The following is a 21,120-nucleotide window of genomic DNA, read 5'->3' as shown; positions in this document are numbered from 1 at the left end:
AAGAGTAAAGATAGCTAATAACTTATAAGGATTGTAATATGTGGTTGTCCATAGTGATGAAACACCATGACAATAAGCAAGTTGAGGAGGAAAGGGTTTATTTGGCTTACTTATCCTTCTACACTGTAGTCCATCTCTAAGGAAGCCAGGACAGGAAATGAAACAGGGCAGGAATCTGGAGGCATAAGCTGATGCAGAGACCATGATGGAATGCTGCTTATTGACTTGCTCTCCAAGACCTGCTCAACCTGCTCTCTTATAATAAACAGTACCACTAACCCAGGGGTGTCATCACCCACAATAGACAGGTGCCCTCCTTCATCAATCACTAATTAAGGAGATGTCCTACAGGCTTGCCTGTAGCTTGCACTTATGGAGACATTTTCTCAATTGAGGTTTTTTCCTTTCAGATAACTCTAGCTTGTGTCAGCTTGGCACAAAGCTAGCCAGCATAATGATTAAGCAGTTTCTCTTCTCTTTCTAGTTTCCAGAGAGTGCCTTTTTTTTTCTTTTTAAAGCTCACGAATAAGCAGTTTTTGTCAACTTTTTCCCTGTATCTGCTATGATAGAATTATCTGATGTTTAATGGCTTAGCATCAGGAAATCTTTCTACAAGAGAACGAAGGCATGAGGAGGATGTGTGGGAATGCCTGCAAGTAAAAGTTATTTTATCTGTTTCTGATATACATGGGCCTTTGAGTTTGTTAGTGACCATTCTAATTGCCTGTAGCATAGTGAAACTGCACGTGGTCGTGACACTTGGTGTTCTCTTTCTGGCAATTGTTACCAGACAGATGAAAGGGAAATTCAGTTTCACTGCTCACTACCAAACCCAAACCCACAAGGACGTAAATTTCAGGAGACTTTATTCTGGTAAGGTGGATAGCCCATAGACATTCCAGTGATGAGAGAGGAGAGATCATTTCAGAAGTGGATTTCAAGGCCAGGATGATAAAGATTGTACCTTAACATGATATTATGTCTACACTTACAGAATTTCTTTGCTAGCAGGAATTGAACTATGCCTCTTTTATTCCATGATAGGGGATGTCCTGTAGATACAAGGCAGAAGATAACAAGACAGAACACTTTCCCCTGAATACAATGCTGTCTACTGACCCTAACCCTGCAATTCTTCCAGCTTGTGTTAGCCTGGTTTTCCAACAGGCCTGGGCAGGGTTTTCCAATGTTGGGCTTCCTTACCAGAGCTACCTAGCTATGTATGCCTCTTCTGGGTCACTGCCAGCTTTCTCCATGTGTTCACTACTTGTGATGAGGCCCAGGAAGCACCTCCGGAGCCTCCAAAGAAGGGTGACAGGTATAGAGAACGAAGACTGGCCCATATATCTCAGAGTCTGCCATAACTATGGAGAAAAATGGCAAACTACCCAATTGCAGTCCCCCACTGCTGCAGCATATCCTCTTCAGGCAAGCGCTTGCTGCAACTGCAGGGTAAGCAGCTGAGAGATGTGGTATGGTTCCATGGGAGCTATAGCCAGATGAGCTAACTCTGATTAAGAAGGAAGAATGAAGGATGGGGCATTTCAAGTATCTTTTCTACTAAATTAACTGCTACTGAGGTTCCCTTCTTGCTTTGGTGCAATGAGCTTTTACAGAGGCACCACTTTGAGAGGGTTTCCAGGACAGTAACTACTTCTGAGCTCTACAAGAGTATCTGGCCTGATTGTTTTCTTTTTGTTTTGGCTTCTGGCTGTGGAGTAAGTTCCCTAGACCGTCTTCTCTGATACTGGAGGCCACCAAGCACATTCTTTAGTCTGAGAAGTAAGCTCTCTCTGGCTGCCTAAAGAGGGCCAGGCTAAATGGGTCTAAGTCTTCCTCAAGGGGAAAGATGCTTCAGGGAAAACCATTTTCCTTTTCTTTTTCAAAATATCACAGAAAAAGTACTTCTAGAAACTCTCCAGGGTGCTAATGCTTGCAAGTTCAAGATATAACAAGAGCCAATACGTTTTACAAAGCAATCACTAAAACATCTACTCTACAACAAGTGTTTGAAAAACTTCCTTTTTAAAGATAGTGAATTCTCATTCAATCTCAACTGTTCACTTCTGCTGTCACCATACAAAAGCAGACACAACAGTGAGCACTCAGATGGGTCTGACGGAATTCCCCAAAACTCATTGCAGATGTGTAGGCTAGATATGGCTCTCCGGTCATGGCTTGTGGACTCATTCTGCAACAGTGAGAAGGGTCAGCAAGACAAGGAATGTGCAGAAGAGATTATCAGAATAATACAGCTTCTAAATCAAAATCAGACTTATCTTGGGATGCCCTTTAATACTTGGTGGAACTTTAATGCTTGGTATAAATAAATCATATATATATATGTATATATATTATACAAAGCACATTATATAAAACACATTATATATGATCATATATATTATATAAAACACATTATGTATTGTTATATATATGTTTATTAGAGTGTGTTTAATGGTTGGAAATTATGTCAGAATAGTCTAAGTTATACTGCTAAAACAAGGAAGCTCAGTGGTCATGGGCTTAAAATGAGGAAGGTTAAGTTTCTTCCTCTTCCATTGATTTAGCCGTCATGTTGGTGAATAACTGTCCCAGAGGTACTCAGGTACTTAGTTTTCCTCCATGTTCTGATCTAGCATACACAAAGACATTTCCATATTTAACCTATTTGAATCTAGGCAACTATATATTTATCTGGGCTTGTGTTGATGTAAGAAAAAGGAAGCTGATGAATCAACCACAGGTATTGCATGAGCTTTCCCCAATCTATTGGTGAACATAGGTTGCTCTGACAGTCTGTGCTACATGGGGCACACAGAAGTAGGGCCAGGCTGGGACCTCGACACACTCAGACTCCTTGGAAAGGGGTTATTCTGAAAAATGACTGGTAATAGCAACTGAGACAGTAAACATTTCTAGCCACTTGAAGGGAAGACACATTAGGGGTTATGCTTTGCCATGCCACAGAGCCTGGTCCGTAGAGTCAGCATAACACAGCTTGATGGAGTGAATGAACATTTCTTTCAACACCATTGAATTTCCAAGATTTTAACAAGTACTTAGTAAATTGGTTGCCTATTGCTGCATAAACATCACACCCAAACTCAGCTAAGCAATACACATTGGGTCATCTTAATTTCTGAGAGGTCATGAGTAGCTCAGCTGACTATCAGTAGTTCAAGGTGTCTCAGGAAGCCATAGTCAAGCTGTCTTAAGATTACTGACAGACAGTCTGCCTCCAAGTTCACTCACGCAAACCTGAGCATACAGCTTCAGCACTTCGTCAAGTGTACACTCCACTCCATAGACTGGTTAGACTTGTTATCGACGCATGCCATTAGCTTCAGAGTGATGCTAAGAAGAGTCAGGTAAAGTTCAGGGTGGAAGCTTAGATCAATGGAAATGTCAGAAATGCTACATATCCTCATTTCTCTGGTATTACCCCACAGTCCAGATTTAATTTAGCAGAATGACACAGGGGACATATTGGTGTTAACCACTATGCTAGCTGTCCAGAAACATCACACATTACAGGCTGACATCAAGCCTGCAGAGACTACCGCAAGAAACATCTCTACTATAATGAGTCAAGCATGTAACCAGTGAGACAGTTTTTTCAGGCAAAAACTTTGTGGTTTTTTGCACTAAATGAAGAAAATCCTATTCCAAAATCTCAGGATGTCCTAAGGGCTTTAATACATTGACTTTTATCATAAATATGAGCAGCATTTGGACACATGATAGGACTTGTATCTCACACTTACTAGATCTCTGGGTGTTTTCAATGAAACATTGGTTAATAATTTGCAGAGAAACAATCAGGGCAATGACAATCTAAGGTAAAAACTAAAGCCCCCATAGGAATGTACCTACCTCAATATGTTATACTGGTGAGGACAGAATAATTGTCCAGTGTGCGGTAACTGGTTACGGGTTAATAGTGACAGAATGATGGTGGTGCTGACTCTGACCCAACTGGACTCTCCTCTAAGGGCATGTTTTCAGTCTCACCTAATTTACTATTCTTCCATCATATAACACAGATATTATAAATGGTAACTAGTAACATCTAGACAGCTGCATCTCACCCAGGGCAGCACTACAATTAGTCATTGGCAGGAGATAATAGCTTCATTAAGTCCAAGTTCATCCTGAAGGCTTGACTTGTGAGAGGCCTTTCCTATTCTGCTAAACACTCATGTAAGTCATTGAATTATAAAAATGTTTGTGGTAGAAAGAAAACAGTGTTTGAGTTTGGGTTTTATTGTTGTGAAGAGACACCATGAGCAAGGCAAGTCTTATAATGGACAATGTTTAATTGAGGCTGGCTTACAGCTTCAGAGGTTCATTGTGACAGGAAGCATGGGAGCATGCAGGCAGACATGGTGCTAGAGATGTCAAAGTGTCACTCCCCATCTTGGTAGGAAGGCGGCCAGGAGGAGGTGTTTCTTCTGCATGAGCACTAGGAACCCCGAAAACCCACCTACATGGTGACACATTTCCTTCAACAAGGCCACACCTCCTAATAGTGACACTTCTCATAGTCTAAGCATACTCAAACTACCACAGATGGAAATCATCAGAATGACAACTGTTTATAAACAGCAACATAGAGTAAGAAAATAGAGCTAAAACTTCAATATGCTTAAGTGTTCAGGTCATGAAGCCACAGTGTGTTGTAGTGACAAAGGAGTCTGCTTAATTGTGACCTCAGATATGAATCAACAGGAACATTATAAATACAAGATACACATACTTGAATGTTTGTGGTCTGTGGGTCTGTTAGGCCCAGATTTTCTGCAACTAACTCTCAGCTTTTGATTGACACCTGTTATTATTTACCATCCTGTCAAAGGTTGCTTTACATATTCCCAAGTTATTTGAGTTACCCATGCAATTGTAATAGCCTTTAATGGTAAAGCCAACAAATATGTTCATTATTTTTCTTATTGTGACAAAATATCTGGCAAGAAATAGCTTCCAAAGGGACAGGGTTATTGTGGCTCACTGTTTATGTGTATGCAGTCCATCAGAGCAGGAAAGACACCATGGCAGGTACATGGGTAGCTAGTCATCTGGTGCATGCAGTAGAGCAGCCAAGAGATGCCAGAAATTTGGGATAGACGATCACACTTTACCATGGTTAGTAACTGGTTCCTCCAGTGAGTCCTCAACCACATACAGTTTCCACAGCTTTCCAAAACAGTGATGCCAGCTCGAGATCAAGTAATCAAACACAAGAGACTAGAATGAGGAAGAGGTAAGGACATGTCTCATTCAAATCACGGCACATCTTAGGCATTTTGTTTTCAATAAAGCTTTATAAACAACCACATTAGGGCTGGATGACAGCACAGAGAAAGTAGACTTGATGAAATGTCCCAGACAGTCCATTTCATCATGGGATAGTTGCTAAAAATATCCAAATTGGAGCATCCCTGCATTCATCACTGTGCCCAGATCAGTTTGGGATGGGTTTCAATGCTCAGTTCTGGAAATGCTACACTAAAATGTGTCTTTTTATGGATATCACCAAGCAGGTGACTGATAATATTCATTGTATTACCTTATGGTATTAATTTTTCTTTTGGTAGGAAGAAAATTCCTGACCATTTAAATAAAGATCACTGAGGGGGAAATGATTGCTTGTCACTGATATATGTGATGAAGAGGCTCCTGGCATTGTTTAATCGTGATACAAAATGATCACAGTCACGAAGGTGTCAGGGCAACAAGAGAACCTAGTGGTACTCACATCACTTTAGGAGGCAGGGACTCTGGACCTTTCTAGTTACATTCTTTACATCTGCACCTGATTCAGGTGACCTTACTAAATCATAGGCCTATGACTATAAGTTAACACCCTCAAATGAGAAAAGTTAAGGTTACTTATTTATGGTCTACTATACAGTAAGCAGATAGAATAGATTTGGCAAAGATTCCAAGGTAGGCAGAACAATGGGAAGTTTTGTAGTGTGAAGGAAGAACGCTTCAGTAGTGTAGCAAGAGGAAGCCAAGGTAGCTAATTAGAAGCCAGAAACCTTATGCCATTGATTTGGAAGGCATACTTGATTATTCCCAGTTTGGTACTGAGTTGGAAGTAGGTCAAAAGTTAAGGAAACTTCAATTCTTGGCTTCTCTGCACACAGGGCTGCTAGGGGATGCTTTTACTGATAGGCCATCTGCTACAAAGGATGTGACTCTGAGTTGCTATTGTATGTGCTCTGTCCATTTTCCACTGTAACTTTAGTCTTTCAGACTAGAAAATATCTGAGATAGGTGAGATCCAACATTTAGCACAACACCCAGTCCACACTACAGGTTCAGTTTGCTCTAGTTTTGAAATATTTAGGGATAATAAACAAGGATGGATTGGGGTTGTTTGTTTATTCAAATGGGTTCTAAATCTTACTGTATAGCTAAAGGTAGTCTTGAACTCCTAATCTTCTTGCCCCCTCCTAGGGCTGGTTTGACTTATCTTGAAATTTCGTTGTGAGAATGCTGAAGGTTTTGTTTGGAATTTTCTTCTTCAGTGCCCTGGAGAACTTACAACGATCAGGTGCTGCAGGTTGACTTTGCTCTTGGCATTGGTGATATCAGAGCAGGAGATAAAGGGTCCTGGCAACAGCAAAGTATAGACAAGAGGTTTGGAGCTGATCCCCTGTGTCTGGGCAGAGGTATATAGCAGGCTCTGAGCTGAGGCCCTGGGTAGGTAGTGTGGATGCCTTTGGGAGCACAGGCTTTACCAGGGTACTACAAATACCTCTTTTCTATACTGTTTTCCACAGCCAAAATAATCTCAGGTTCTTTTGATTTACAATACAAGATAAATTTATAGTTTCTCTTCTTTATTTAAAACAGACTCACTATGTGACCCAGGCTGAATCCTCCTGCTTCAACCTCTCAAATGTCATTGTAGGCATGCACCAACACCCTCAGTTACATGTTTCTTTAAATCAAAGGGGAAAAAGCAACTGAATAATTGATAAGAGAAATATTCATGGAGTTGCCACTCAGAGTGAGGTGAGTGTCTAAAGTCAGAAGGTGATACTGCTTACTGCCACATGCTGGGGAATCTTTTAGAAAGGCTGCGGAGACAGCAGGCACATGTCCAACAGAGCAAGAAATCAAAGAGATGTAAACAACTTTACCTCTCTTCTTTGATAAAGTCTAGAAAGGCAGTTCCTTGAAAAGGAGACCAAATAAATAGAACATTACAGAGAGGACTTCTATGCCATCTTAAATAAAGAATGACAAATGATCATCTTAACATTGTTTTAATGTTTTCCCTACTACTCTATGATATCACAGGGTCTGGCATACAAGTGAATACAAAGTAATATATATTGTGCAGCTATGAATTATAATGAATCACATTCCTTGATGGCTTCTGAAAACTATTGCTGCCTGGAGGAGATTGAGAGACACAATTAGTGTAATCTGTTTAAGAATATCCTAAGCTATGGAACTCGTAATTACCGAATGGTCTATTGGTAATTTGCTATTGGTTATTGCGATTTGTACAGCATTTCTTTTGCCATGCATCCCTACTACCTGATGCACAACATTTGCTACACAGATTACAATGTAATTTGACCTTAATTTGAACTACTGTAATTTTGAAGAATTGCAATTTAAATTCCTGCTGTTAAGCAACAAGGAAGTAAATTAGAGTTCATCCAACCATTGCTTTTAAGTTTTTTAAAACTATTTATTTTGAGCCTATTCTAGATTAGCTGGGAATTGAAAACTTACAGAAAGTCCTGGGTAATCTTCATGCCGTTGCTCCATCTGGGAAACTGGTAAAACCTTAAAGCTGGTGCATTCAGGGTGGTGCTTAGCACATTTCACCCAGTTTTACATTTTATACACACTCATTTGCCTGTATGACAATGGTTCTTCACATTTTTATTGTACATGTTGGTGCCTGTATCCACAACCACAGTGAAGACACAAAATTACAGTAGTTCAAGGAAGAGCATTTCCTGGATTACTACTGTGCAGCCACATCTAAGTCTACCACTGATGTGTCCCAAGGAATAATTTGTAGATCCAATCATACAAACTAGAAACTCCAGGGATACATCTTTGCACTGATCCACCTCTCTTGATATGCCCAATACCTGTATCAAGGGCTCTGTTTTCTTTCCAGATTATAATTTGACACAAATGTGCACCATAAGTGTAGTTTCTCATTGGTTGTGTGTCTGCCATGAATGCCTATCCTGATTCTACTTGGTGGAAATGTGATTTTACCTTTACTATTGAATACATTTGGCTGATTTCAGATGGATGTCAGTTCTTCAGATACTTATTGTTGATATTCAGTTGGATGGATGGGAGTTTCCAATTCAGTAGTGACCAAGAGAGTATATGACTATCCCTCTAGTCTGAGTCTGCCCAGACTGATATAGGAACTGTAGTACCAGAGATAGGCCTGGTATGTGAGGATGATATGGGAAAGGATCAGGGTCATTCACTAGGATGGACTTGTGTATAGCCTGAGATCCAAGCTGGGCCTGGAAGTATGAGGGCTGGAAGGGATCAGCCTAATCCTGGATAACTGACCCACTTCTATACTAACAGAATGAATCCATTCATCTCAAAGCTCTCACTTATCAATACTGTTGCTTTGCAAATTAATACTTCATTGCATAAATTTCAGAAGACAGAGTCAAATCATAGTTGTTCTCTTCACCCTACACAACTGAGTGTGGTCAGTAAAGTCCGGACTCACTGGTACAGATGTAGTGGTTGAATAGGTATGGCCCCATGGACTCCTGCATTTGAATAATTGGCAAAAAATGACATTATTAGGAGTGTGACCTTGTTGGAAAAAGTTTGTCACTGTGGTGGTGGGCTTTGAGGTCCCCTATGCTCAAGCTTCACCCAGTATAGTACACAGTCTTCTTCCTGCTGCCTCTCGATTGAGCTGTAGAACTCTCAGCTTCTCTTCCAACACCATGTCTGCCTGCGTACCACCATTCTTCATGCTATGATAATGGACTCAGACTTTGAAACCAGCCCCTGAAATGTTTTTCTTTATGAGTTTCGATGAACTGGAAGTTTCCTCTGGGCAACTGAAAAGGCTATTGTCAAGATGGAGTGTTGAACCCAGTAATCCAAAGACCAGACTCCAAGTTCACTCAGTGTGATCTCCTTCTGTCCAGTCTGTGGCAAAAGTGTCAAAATAGCATTCAAGTTCTGCCTGTACTGTGGTAAGCCCCTGCCTATAGAAGAGAATGAAAGCACCCAGATTGCCATTATGCCTCTTGAGTTATCCCTCTCCCAAGAAAGTGAAATGGCCACACACTGTCACTTCTTTTCCATGCTCCTTCCACTCTGACTGTAACAGTTCTGAGCCTGAGGACACCTTGAGTTCTCCTGAAAGAGCCACAGGTACCCAGAGCAGACTCCAACCCCCTAAAGGCATCTCAGACACTAAAGTGGAACTGGATAACCACCTCACTCCAGGATTTGACTACTGGATACTGGAGCCCTCCAGACCCAGGATGACTAAGGCATTTTCTATAAAGTTGAGCCCACTTTTGTCTTCCCTTGTGAATCAAGGATCCCAAAACATAGATTCTCCCTCAAACTGGACTCCAGGGATGGGTGCCTTTTCAGTGAGCAGAACTTCTTTCAGAGAGCAGCCAAGCCTGTGCAAGTGTACAGGTAGAAGAAGCAGTGCTCGGTCCTGCTCCTAGCCATCCTCACCAGTATTGGCTTTGGCATTCACTAGGACAAGTATAGGTTCCCGGTGTTCCCCAGCCTAGGGCAGAACCTTCAGTTAGACCTGGATGACAACCTAAAGCATGTGGTATGAGAAAGATGTATTCTGCAGTTAGCCTGCAGGCTGCTGGATGTTCTGGCGTTTCTCTATGAAAATGAGTATGTTCATGGGAGCTTAACAGGAGAAGATGTCTTTGTGAATCCAAAAGATCTGAACTGGGTGATTCTGGTGGTTTACGCCTTCTGTTACTGCCAAGGTGGCAAACGTGTGGTCTACAGAGAAGGCAGCAGGAGTCCACACAAGGGGAACCTAGAGTTCATTAGCATGGATATACACAAGGGATGTGTCAGCAGCCACCACTCCCGAAGGTCTTCAAGCCATAAGCATTATTATGATTCTGTAATTAACTTTTTTTTTATTTAAAAAGAATGTTGCATGATCATGGCGCCTCTTCAAGCAATAAAACCCTGGGACACAAGGTAAAGGTCCTTCTCTTCTGCTTTCAACATAATGTCTCACGGGTAAACACAGAAAATAAAAATAGTTGAAAAGTCTGATACAATTTAAAACTTTCAAAAATATTTGTCAATACTTTGATCTAATAATACACACAGAACAAGCAAGAAAACAAACCTTATATCCCTCCTGCTTCCGAAGGAAGAAGGAATAAGAGCAAGTCTATTTTGCTGCCAAATCTGAAAGACTGGGCAAGGAACATAAATTCACATTTGTAAATTCTACATCCCACCATGATAACAATGTCCGGAAATTTATAAAGTAGCAGCACAAATGAAATGTCAGTCAGAATAGTTTTAAAGAAGTCTTAGCTAGGCCAGAGACATTGAAATAGAAAAACCTTTGCTTCAGGCCGCAGATACTGTCTGATGACCTTCTTAGTTTGGGCTTTTACTGAAAGTTGTGGTCTAATTAATACTTCCCAAAGATTATATGTGAAAGTCAGGAGGGTTTTAGGTCAAACACTGAGGTAGGCAAGGATGGATTTTGTACATTAAGGAAGCTAAAGTCAGCAAGAGAGAATTTAAATTGTGATAAGTCTATGGACCTGCTGCATCCCAACCTCTCGACAATCATTGAACTTCTGATTAGTCAGACAGCCTCTGTAGAAGGTTCAGAGGATGGCTTCTTTCTGGAAACCTTAGTTCACAAAGCTGTGAGGTCACTGCATAGAAAAATTGAAAGTATGTTCAGATTTGTCAACTACAAAGTGATAAATAGTGAATGAATGTTCTATTCAATAGACTGTAGAACAGTCTGTGCCTCTATTTCTCTTTATCATTTTCTTGTTCCTTATTCCTTCCCTTCCTATTTCCTTCTCCCTTTCAGAGTGATGTGAGACTTTTCTTAGCCAGTACTGCATAAATGTCCATTCATCACAGATATCGAGTGAATAACAAAGTAAAAGGTATACTAAAATCCACTTTGGCAAAGCAACGAGTTTCCTGAGGCTACTTACAGGAGTGTGGTCAACTCACAGGCAGCTACATTACTCAAAGGCCCCCTGCAGCACAGGTGGTGATTCATGGCCATTTCAGTATGACCTGCAGCTTCCCAGGCCAGAAAATGGGGAGGGGCCCTATGTGTCTCCTTACTTTTTCTTTTTTGATATGTAAGAGTTGACTGGTTCCTGAGTCTAATAAGCCTTCCTCCTCCTTTCAGAAGAGAATGTTTCAATTCAAAGGAAATAACTTCATAACACACACACACACTCACAAATGCACGCACACACACACACACACATACACACACAAGGGGGGAGACAGAGACAGAGACAGAGACAGACAGAGAGACAGAGAGAGACAGAGACAGAGAGAGATAGAGAGAAAGAGAGAAAGAGAGACAGAGAGAGAAACTTCATGGAGCCAAAGGAAAGAGCCTGCCCTCTCCTTTTTCGATTCTAGGAGAGCACAGGCACAGGGAAACAGCTAGAAGAGACTGTGCAAAATTGAAAATGCCTGAGAATTCTCCCAGTGAGGACAATCAGGGTTTGACTAGAGTTGCCATGGAGACAGAATATAACTCATTACTGTCCTACAGACTAGATCATTTGACTTGTGATGTTCAGACTGGTACTTCCTCTCCTTTGCTACAGTCCACAATTGTGAAAACCAAATCTCGGTAGAGGAGATACTGCTCAAGGAAAAAAAAAAACCACAAGTGATTATGGAAATCATGCATTTTCCATCCCCCTTTAGTTGAGACATCAACTTGTTAGTTGACATCAAGTTGTTGAGATAGAAATTAGACAATAATAATACTAGTGCTGTGCCTTTTGTTCTACCCTTTGATTTCCCCCTTACAAGTGTCCTGATGCCGTTGCCTTGAGGATCTGGTCATGGCAAATAACCAGCAAAGCAGCCCAGTCTGAAAGTTTAAGGCCTTTAAGTGGCTACAGTTTTCTGGGGTACACTGTTTCCAAAGTAGTGACTTCAGTTCTAATTTTCCTTATGCATCCTCGGATGAGCTCTCAGGTGTGAGTGTGTGGAGACACTTTGTTTTTTGCCTGATGAAGCCACCTTGTCATAGTACTAATTATCTGCAACTAATAATTGAAAATCTCATTTAACTTCACTTGACCTCACTATTACATGAGAAAAATGCAATTGCAATTTCCTGACAAAAATAGTGTCATAGAGAATTGAACATTTTCTTTAAAATTCTAAAATTCAAAGATCTGGAGGGATATTCAGTGAGTAAGAGCACTGACTACCTTTACTGAGATTTGATGTCTAGAACCTACGTGACAGTTCACAACTGTCTATAATTCCAGTCCCAGGGCATCCTATAAACCTCTTTCAGCCTTTTACCGTACCAAACATGCATGTGGCACAAAGGCATACATACAGATAAAACACATTCAAATAAATAAATAAATAAATAAATAAATAAATAAATAAATAAATAAATAAATAAATGCATTCATATATACATGCATATATAAATAAAATTCTGCATTATATTTGGAATTATCAGAAACATTCACCAAAGAACTGAAGTGTGTATGGCTATGTGGCTCAGTGGTTGAGTACCTGGCCCTGAATTCTCTCTCTGGCCTATAAACAAATAGGAGAAGTAAACACAGAAGCAAATGTCATGGCATTCACTAATTGGGGGGTTGTTGATATTCTGACAGGAGACAATGTAGCTACAGAACAAGCTGACATACAGTCTTTTTATCTTTGTCTGTGATGGTTAGTATTAACTGTCAATTTGAGAAGATCTAGCATCACAGAGTATTCAAGCTCCTGGAGCCAAGACTCCCCACTGTGGTGGATTATACCCTTAAACTGCAAGCCAAAGTAAACCCTTCCTCTAAGAAATCACTTTTTGTTAAGATAAGTCATCATGGAAACTAAAAAGTAAGGAAAACTATTTCTATTTTGATAGACTTATATTCATTGTGAAAAATTAGTTTCATTATGACACTTTACATATATGTTTTTCATGTCCTTGACTATATTTTCTCCCTTTGTCTTATTTTGTCTCTGCTTTCTGCTGGTTCCCATCCTCTTTCCAAACAATCTCCTAACTTCCTTCAAATCATATATGTACATGCCTGGGTCCCACCCTGGTATTCATGTCTCTGGAGAAGTATGGTGTTGATGATTTGGGCCAAAAGTTAATGACTTGGTGATTTAACTTTCTTGCTATTCAGGTGCCAGAACTGATAGCTTCTGGCAGTTAACTCTTGTTCATAGAAGCAGGGGGAAAGAAACTTAGTTACTTGGTTTCTTTTCTCTTTAACTTAAGGACCTCTTGCTGGCCAAGTGAGAGGCTCTGAGTTCCTTAGCTCTTCATGAGTCAGAGAGAAAAGAAAGGAAGAATCTCAGGCACACACAGAGACACATGCATTCTGGATGAAGAAGAAAAGGACTACACCATCACTTCATTGTTGTTCTTAGTTTTTCATACCTTCTCAAGATAATTGGTCAAATGGTTTTTTAAAGCATTTTTGTATTTCATAAGTTCATAGTAAGTTTAAGGCAATAGTTCATGTCATAGTACAATAAGGCTTAAGGAGTTATAGCAGAATTGTCTGCTTGTCTTTCCGTTAAGACTAGTACTTGACTAAACATTCATTAACTTTTTCTAGCTCCATAAGTTCATTATAAGTTTAAAGCAATTTTTATGTCATTAGTTAGCACAATTTTGTTAAGAGAAAAATCATCTGCCTGTGCCTTATTATTTTGAAGTCTTGTATAGATAAATGAGTCCATCATTTATTTTCTGTTCTTACACCCATAATAAATTTCCAATTCCAATTTTATGTTATCAGATAGTGGCCTTATTCCTAACCTAGAAGGAATGTTTTCCTTGATTGTAAATTTATTCTAAGCAAGTTTTGTTTTCCTAGTGCAATTAGTCCATGACTCATCAAGGTTTACAAAGTTCTACTTGAAATATTTATTCTATAAGGGGTTTGATATTACTTGTATCAATTTAGGAAATCTATAAAATGATGATCAGGAATTATTATACACAGCATTCCTACATGAAAGCATATTTTCATAAAGATTATGCCTGAGGGTGGGCTAATGCCCAGGAATCATTAGGCTATGTAATAGTGGCAGAAAAGGCATCTCAACAGCAAGAAGCAATCCTTGGATGAAGTCTCTGAGGACCTTGCACCTCAGAATGCACCCATTGCAGCCATGCAAAAATAGTGGGCCATCTGCAAAAAATTTACTTGCCATAGCCTTTTCTTAACGGCTTGTGATGTGTACACACATTTAAATAAATATATTTGAATATAAGTATATATTCATATGTAATATCTACATGTGAAATAAAGCATGTACTATTTAATATTTTTCTTTATTACTTTGACTTTTTTGATTAGCACGGTGATTTTCAGTTTTGTCCATTTTCATGCAGATGTCAGTATCTAGTTCTTCATAGCTGAACAAGTCACTGTTGTGTATAAACACAGCATTTTCTTCATATCTCTTGATGAGCATTAAGGCTGACAATAACTTGATTTTTATGAGTAGTGCCACAATAATCTGTATCATATAATGATTAATATACTGATAGTCCCATGAGTATATACTCAAAAGGGTATAGCTGTATTTTGTAATACTTGTTTTAGTTTTAGTGGCTTTACTTACTTCCTAGAAGTGAATAGTGTTTTATTTTTCCTCATCTCCCGTCTAACATATATTGTTGTTGTTCATTTCCTTTGTGTATGCCAAGTTGTGGTATAGATGAGGTGGGCATGAAAATTATTCACACAGAGAAGCTAGATGAACACATTATATATTCTCCTTGGTGTTTTTATTTTCTTGAGACCCTGTCTCACTAAATCCGAAGCTTTCCCTTTTAGCTAGGCTGATGGTTCAGCAAGCTCCTGAGACTTACCTGTCTCCATCACCACTGTAAATACTGGCACTAATTGGAGCAATGGGCAGCATGTCTACCTTATGTATGTGGGTTCAGGAGAGTTGAATTCAAGCCTTCATGCTTGTCTAATAAAGTTTTCTTACCACTGAGCCATCTCTCGAGCTCCCATTGTTTGTCTTTTTGATGATAGCTATTACGATTGTGCTAAGAAGTATCTTAAGGTACTTTGTCTGTTTTGTTTTAATTTGAGTTTAGGTATAGGAAGTGATGCTCATCTTGACATTATTTCTACACATTAACTACTATATGCTAATCTCTTTCACTTCTTCATTATCCTTTTTGCCTTGACTCATTCTCATTCTGCTTCAAAACATAGAATCTTCCTCTTGTCTGATAAAAAAGATGCATATGTGAATATTGCTTGCACGAGGCACGTGGGTTCTCACCTGCAGAAAGTAAATTGAATCCAACAGTCTGCCTTACTTCTGAAGGCATTCCTACTTCGGTCTGTTGCTGCATTCATTATGCCGTTTGTGAACTGTGTTTCAAGTGTTTCTGAGACTGTTCAGATGCTGAACATGACCCTTATTTTTTCAACAGCTGTAGTGTTTGAACTGTGGTGTGGTTAGGATAATTGTTTAATAAATATAATACATTAGTTTAATATCTTACTATCTTAGAAATAACCCATTAAGAATAAGTAGTCATAGCAGATGCTGGCGAGGATGCGGAGAAAGAGGAACACTCCTCCATTGTTGGTGGGATTGCAGATTGGTAAAATCATTCTGGAAATCAGTTTGGAGGTTCCTCAGAAAATTGGACATTGAACTGCCTAAGGATACAGCTATACCTCTCTTAGGCATATGCCCAAAAGATGCCCCAACATATAAAAAAGACACGTGCTCCACTATGTTCATCACAGCCTTATTTATAATAGCCAGAAGCTGGAAAGAACCCAGATGCCCTTCAACAGAGGAATGGATACAGAAAATGTGGTACATCTACACAATGGAATATTACTCAGCTATCAAAAACAATGACTTTATAAAATTCATAGGCAAATGGATGGAACTGGAAGCTATCATCCTGAGTGAGGTAACCCAATCACAGAAAAATACACATGGTATGCACTCATTGATAAGTGGATATTAGCCCAAATGTTCGAATTACCCTAGATGCACAGAACACATGAAACTCAAGAGGGATGACCAAAATGCAAATGGTTCACTCCTTTAAAAGGGGAACAAGAATACCCTGGGAATGGAATAGGGAGGCAAAGATTAAAACAGAGACAGAAGGAACACACATTCAGAGCCTGCCCCACATGTGGCCCATACATATACAGCCACCAAACCAGATAAGATGGATGAAGCAAAGAAGTGCAGGCTGATAGGAGCCGGATGTAGATCTCTCCTGAGAGACACAGCCAGAATACAGCAAATACATAGGCGAATGCCATCAGCAAACCACTGAACTGAGAACGGGACCCCTGTTGAAGGAATCAGAGAAAGGACTGAAAGAACTTGAAGGGGCTCGAGACCCCATATGAACAACAATGCCAACCAACCAGAGCTTCCAGGGACTAAGACACTACCTAAAGACTATACATGGACTGACCCTGGACTCTGACCTCATAGGTAGCAATGAATATCCTAGTAAGATCACCAGTGGAAGGGGAAGCCCTTGGTCCTGCCAAGACTGAAACCCCAGTGAACGTGATTGTTGGGGGGAGGGCAGTAATGGGGGGAGGATGGGGAGGGGAACACCCACAGAGAAGGGGGGAGGGGTTAGGAGGATGTTGGCCTGGAGACCAGGAAAGGGAATAACAGTCGAAATGAAAATAAGAAATACCCAAGTTAATAAAGAAGAAGAAAAAAAGAATAAGTAGTCATTGGAAATCACAGAACGTGAAACTTTCCCTGTCTCTACATATGAGGTAGAAGTGTAGATAAACTGAATTTTGAATTTGACTTTCACAGACTCAGCAAGGATTTCCTAAAATTTTGGATGGAACATAGACCTTTCACACACACAACTGTTTTCTTGTACTTAGGCAAAAGAGATAATCACTCTTCCAGGCACATTTTCTGTGATGGTTCAACCTGGTTGATAGTATTAAAATCTAGACCACGTTATTTCTCTAGGCATGACACTTTGTGTGTTCGATTTCTCTTTTTGGTAAGCATTAATGTTTTTATATCATCATACAATGATACAGAAAACTGCTCCTTCACACTGGTATTGGACTAGTAATGGAAATGAAAGAAAGTCTGTTATGTGTATGGGGTGACAGTGGCAGAAGATTTCTGTTTGTCCTTAGTCAGTGCATATTGAAATTATATCTTTGAAACAACTAGTAGCATCAAGTATAAATGCTTTCAAATAGTGTTGGTTCAAAAACAAAACAATACAAAAACAAGCCAGTGCTTATCTCAAAGGGAATTAGTTCCTTCTAGAGCCAAGTTTGAGTGACCATGGTACAGGAACACATTTTGGTTTCCCCAAATTTCAGGATCCAACATGGAAGCAGTTTCATTGTATTTTATGGTGATAAAATAAAGGAAGTCATAAACGAAGGTAAGTTTAAAATATACTGCTAGGTATATCAGAGTAGCAAATACACCAAGAAAGATGGGGAAGGGGTATTTTTCTCTAGGCCTCCAATGTTATTTTATAATATTCTTAACTTCTGGGTTTGTGGAAAATAGTGGTCTGCTAAGATAAAAGATTCTAGAGGTTTTCATCTGTTAGTTACAGGTCTCTAGGTAGAACCACAGGGGGGTATACCTTCCAAGACCGGCTCCAAAGCCATTTTATCTAGCCTAGTCTCATGTATTCTACAATCCCTAAAAACCACTAACTGAGACACCATAAAACACAAGCCTGTGGAGAACATTTTATATTCAAACTATAGCAGTTTTTATTTTCAGTGTTTGAGAAAATGGACATGAAACATCATAGTTTGAGTCTGGCAAGCTTTAGTGTATCAGTACGGAAGTTCCCAAATTACCACTAATAAATATGCAAACTCACATCAAGTAATAGGTTACAGAACGCACCTTAGCAAGTAAAATCCAGTCACGGTGTGGTCAGTGCAACAATCTTGCTTACTCTGCTTTTCTCTGTGATTAATTCTTCTTTCTCATATTTCCCTGAAAGTATTAGTGCCTGACCTCAGAGCTGCTCTCCCCTTTCCCTTGGCTTCTTTGCAGTGTCCTTATAGAGTCTGTTAAGCATTAGATTAGGGTTACCAATCTACAGACCGCCATTCGGATGTAGGTGTCTCAGCAAGGTGTAGTCACTAAAAGATAAAGAACAAACTCAGATGACTACAATGGGAGCTCTTTCTTACCCAAATAAAAAGGAGCATTTTACTCTTCCTTACTGACTGAGATCTAACATTGGCTAAGTTGAAAGAAGGTGAGAAATAGAAAAACTTTAGGGTAGAAGGGGATGGCAATGAGTCAAGGTATCACACATCAGACATACAGATATTCTGTTTTAGAAATTATAAGACACAGCCTGTGCCTTCAGTCAAGTCTGTTCACTTGTCCTCAGTCTGCCAATTAAAGAGACAAACAAAAATGCAAATGCTTTGCTTTCTCTTTCCATTTAAAGTGGTGTCAAAAAGTCTCTGTATGGCAAAAGATACCATCATCTTGATGAAGTGACAGGGTACAGAACGGGAAACTATTTTTACTAATTATGTAACTGATGGAGGATTAACATCTAAAATGTATAAAAACTAAAAAACAAACAACAAAACAAAACAACAACAACAAAAACCACCAAACATCAAGGAAATAGCATCCTTATTTGTCAAGGAAATTCAAATCAATACAAATTTGAGCTTTCATTTTACGATAGTGAGCATGGCCAAGATCAGTAAAACAAATGATAGCAGCTCATACTGAAGGATATGGGGAAAGAAGAAGAGGGGTCCACTGCTGGTTGAGGTGAGAACATGTACAGCTACTATGGAAATCAATGTGGCATTTCCTCAGAAAGCTGAGGATTGATATACCTTGAGATAGTACATACACTCCAAGTTATTTAAGCATAATACAGAGACACTTGTTCATCCATGTTCATTGTTACTTTACTCATAAGCTAGAAAAATTAGAAACATTCTAAATGCCCATCAAAAGATGAATGGGTAATAAAAGTGTGATACACATACACAACGGGTTATTACTCCGCAGTTAAAAAAATGAATAGAAAATTCACAGGAAAATAAATATAGCTATAAAAAATTGTCCTGAGTGAGGTAACTTAGGTCTAAAGAGATAAATGTGGTATGTATTCTCTCACACATGGATGTTAGCTTTTAAGCCTTTTATAGGCATGTTACTATTTGAATAACCACAGAGTCTAGGTGTCTTAGTCAGGGATTTTATTCCTGCATAAACATCACAACCAAGGAGCATGTCAGGGAGGAAAGGGTTTAATTCAGCTTACATTTTCCACATTGCTGCTCATCACCAAAGGAAATCAGGACTGGAACTCAAGTAGGTCAGGAAGCAGGAGCCGATGGAGGAATATTACTGGCTTGCTTCCTCAACTGAGGCTCCTTTCTCTGCGATAATTTCAGCTTGTGTCAAGTTGACACATAAAACCAGCCAGTACACTAGGTAAAGTGGGGAGGGAAGGAGTTCCCAAATAAGGGGAAATAAAATAAATAATTATGGATAGAGGTGAAGGTACTGAACAGGGAGCTTAAACAGGGATGGGGAAGGAAAAAGGGAGGGGACACAGATTGACAAAATTAAGGGCTATTCAAAGGATCACATGGAAACCTAATATAGTAGAAGTTTCTCAAAATATATACATATGTAAAAGAAATATAAATGGAGTCACCAAATAATTAGGGAGATAATGCCCCAAATAAACAGTGAGACAATGCCCCAACTAGATGTCTTTCATCACCAAGTGAAAACTCTAGTAACAGTAATGAATCACATTTAGTTAAGTTGTTGGCCAAAGAGGCCCCATGGAAACTCTCAAAGAACTCAAATTATTTCCAAAGTTATTGATTGTTCTACACAATCTGATGGTAAGACCCTATTGCTTAAGTACACTTATATATCTCATTGAATATGGAGAAGTTGAGCAGAACTTCTAGAACTTTCACCCTTCTCACTAATGTTCATGGTACTGGAAGATATGCACACCATTGGAGGAAAAAAGTTACCACCAATCCAGTACAAGCCCTGTGATGTACAGCAGTGCCATTGTTGCATGATATGTTGATACTATAGTGGCACAAACATTATGAGAGCAACTAACACTCTCTGATTGCATTTAAGGTCCATTCTATGAGATGAACCCATGCCTGACAAAGCTGGATTAGCCAAGAACCCAAGACTAAGTAGCTTGAGCCAAGGGGAAAACCAAAAATTATTGTTTGACTAAAAGAATTTAGAAATAAAATGTTTCCTAATGTCATTCTGCTATATCCAGAGATCATTGTCTAGTTTAGATAGCATCAGAAAAGCTTCACCTAGCTGTATATGGGAACTCATATACAGCATCCACAACTATGACATAATAGAACAGTTAGTCTTAATGGAATGTCTCTATTAAACACCCAGTCTCCTACCCCAAGTATAAGGTATTTATGCAGAAAAGGAGGTGTAAAAATTGTCAGAGCCAGAGGGGATTGATGACACCAAGGAACCCATGTTTTCCAGATAAAACAGGACTGATACAAATATGAATTCAGAAAGATTGTGGCAGTATGCAAAGAGCCTGCACAAATTCAAGTCAAACATAGCCCCAGTGCAAAGAGAGGGAATTGAACATAGGCTCCCATCTCTAATATAGAACATCATCCACTTATGAAGGAAAAATTAGCTTGCTCTAATGGAGTCACTCTGGGTATGTATGTATGTACACACACACACACACACACACACACACACACACACACACACACACACATAATCATAAAAAGGTAGGCCTCATATCCAGTAGTAGATGGCCAACACAAAATGAACTCAATGGTATTTCTATAGACATTTATCTCATTT

At 39.4% G+C, this 21,120-nt stretch overlaps 1 protein-coding gene and 1 pseudogene across 1 annotated transcript in view; both read left to right on the top strand.

Moving 5' to 3' along the window:
• The window catches only part of Gabrg3 (gamma-aminobutyric acid type A receptor subunit gamma 3), a 624,026-nt gene that overhangs the window by 293,008 nt on the left and 309,898 nt on the right, over window positions 1–21,120 (top strand).
• Window positions 2,573–10,197, top strand: LOC134485282 (inactive serine/threonine-protein kinase VRK3-like; annotated as a pseudogene).

Source organism: Rattus norvegicus, chromosome 1, assembly GCF_021556685.1.
Source record: "Rattus norvegicus strain SHRSP/BbbUtx chromosome 1, alternate assembly SHRSP_T2T, whole genome shotgun sequence".
NCBI classification, from domain to species: Eukaryota; Metazoa; Chordata; class Mammalia; order Rodentia; family Muridae; genus Rattus; species Rattus norvegicus.
This window is presented reverse-complemented; position numbering and strand designations above follow the sequence as displayed.